Source organism: Pieris rapae, chromosome 13 (assembly GCF_905147795.1).
Source record: "Pieris rapae chromosome 13, ilPieRapa1.1, whole genome shotgun sequence".
NCBI lineage: Eukaryota > Metazoa > Arthropoda > Insecta > Lepidoptera > Pieridae > Pieris > Pieris rapae.
Window position 1 is genome coordinate 10,015,521 of NC_059521.1, and position 2,810 is coordinate 10,018,330.

Genomic DNA, 2,810 nt, shown 5'->3' on the forward strand with positions numbered 1-2,810 from the left:
TAAATACACTACAGAAAATCTGTGAACGTTGTATATAAAAATGTGGGTTATCCATAAAAGATAGACATATACCATCACGGACTTTTCTGTAGACCTTTTCAATGCGTACAATACTTAGGACATTATTTTGATAAAACTCGTTGGGTTCAGCCTGCATTTGCAATGTAAGCGGAAAAAATATAATTATTTACGACATCACATTAGAAACCTCAAAAATAACAGTACTTCTCCACTATTAAATGGATGTTATTATACATATAAACCTTCCTCTTGAATCGCTCTATCTATTAAAAAAACCGCATCAATATCCGTTGCGTAGTTTCAAAGATTTAAGCATACAAAGGACATAGGGACAGAGAAAGCGACTTTGTTTTATAATATGTAGTGATTTGTCGTGACGCCTTCTACGGCGTAGCACTTTGCCAACTTACGTGTAGGCTTTGCTATAACGTATGTACTGTAATATGTATCAGTATCACATCAAAAACATTTGATTAATGCGAAAACCGGGTTAATTGTCACAAACATTTAACAAATGAATAACAAAAATTGGTGTGATTTTATAAATAATAAAATCTCATTTCTGTTTATTAAATATCACTATTAGTATTTAAAAATAATAATTAACTGAATCTCGTAGACAATTTCAACTGTATATAAATATCAGGTATATAAGTATCGGGCCGTAGCCGTCACATTTTACATAACGTCTTGTCACGCTGCCGTGTTCAGATGAACCATATTCTATAAAATTTTAAATGTTACGAAGTTAAGATCAACTCTTACATTTAAATATTTCAACGTGGCACTTTAAGCTTTGCAATAATCGAAATTCTACAGCATTTCCTATAGGTGTCGTAAGCCAAGCTGACATAGGCTAGATCACGTATTGAACATTAGTTCAACAGTTTCTCTGCCAACTCTCTAATGGCGGAATTGGACGTGCTTGCGAGTTCCAGGCTTCCAATAATTATAATAAACCAATTTGATTATCGAACTCGAATTTCCTTTGGAAAATAGTCGCGAAGTGTTTTTCGACATTTTCAACTAAAATAACTAATACTATATCAGTGTTATTTTATGTTATAACAAGAAAAACTTACTTTATCTGAGCCTTATATAACTAAACATCCTTTATGGTGATATAATTAAAATTATATCAATTCAATAACATGTGTTTTAGCTATACAATGTAATTATGGCAACTGTAGGGTTTTCAAATAAAAACCTAAAAAGTCATCACCAGAAAGTTAAATACAAGAAATGTCGTTAATTAACAACGCGAACAGTTCTCTGTAATAACTGTGTAATAATTCAGGCATGAATTTTTAATTAATGTATGTTTTTCATATTTCTACATACTCCTTTTAATTTAACCTAAAAGAGAATACAATTATTAATCATTTACGACTCTAAAATTAGTTTTCATAAAACAAAATATACTAGCCCACTTATTCTTCGCATTTGAACACCAACATCAAACATCGCAGCTTTCTAATTTAGAGTTACTATATTTAGGGAATTTAAAATGAATTAAAAAAAACAGGCTGGCAGGCTGCCGCCCATGGACACTCTCAATAGCACGCGAGTGCGTTGCCGGCCTTTTACGAATTGTTACGCTCTTTTTTTTGGACAATAAGTCGAATTGGTTCGGAAATACTTTAGCTGGAACTCAGTTGTGGAACAGCGGACGTCGAGGCCGGCAACGCACTCGCGAGCCCTCTGGCATTGAGGGTGTCCATGAGCGGCGGTATCACTTAACATCAGGTGAGCCTCCTGCCCGTTTGCCCCCTGTTCTATAAAAAAAAAAAAGGTAATACAGGTAGTCCGATGATGAAACTCATAGTGTAGCGGCAATAGTCAGCTACATTCCCATTCTCCTGTTAACTTATTCGTAATGTTATGAAATTTATTATGAAAAATCGTAATCTAGATTTCCGAGAATGATTTTTGGTTGAAAAGAATATTAAAGTGTTAAACTGTACAAAGTCATTGTTTTTCATGTTGTAATACATTGGCAGTTCTCATAAGACATAACACGATAAAGCAAGATAATAACAGCATAGAGTGGCCATTATTGGCACCTGCCCGGTCGGCGCTTTAGAGCCAATAAATTGTGTAAATTGCCATTCGAGTGTGAGAATACTCAGATGTCTGCGAAAGAACATCTCCTTCACTTTTATGCACTTTAATTAAATATAATGGGTGTTTCTGCAATATAATACTTAATAGTAATAAATTGTAAAAGTATAATTATTCCTAGGTGGGTATATCTAATTTTAATCGAAATGTTTAATAGTAATCGTACAAATAACCAACAGTACATGTGTGAAACAATTAAATATATCCTAAAGTGCAGTCTAGTTTTTTATAGATTTTTAAATTTGTAATCGTTTCAGTATTTCAAAATATTGGCTGCTGTAATATACATACAGATGTTCGTCAAGTGGCTGGCATTTAACACTCGTTCTTTCTGTGAAGAAAATCATACTAGGGAAAGCGGAATGCCATAGGCCCAAAAAGTCGACGGCATGTGTAGAAGGCTGATCACCAGCTTCCCTATAAGAAAAAAAAAACAAAATTATGCAGAAATCTGAGACTCAGATGTTAAAGGTTTTAATCAATCTACTAAACTATAATTTTGCTAATAACATTATTATAGAAAACCCCAAAAACATATTTTTAACGTTCTAAAACACACTTTTATAGCAACATACATTTTTTTTTATTTTAAAAATAAGCTTTACATAAATTCCATAGCGAGTATAAAATTGAAATGAAAGTAAGCCCATTAAAATAAATTTTCTATT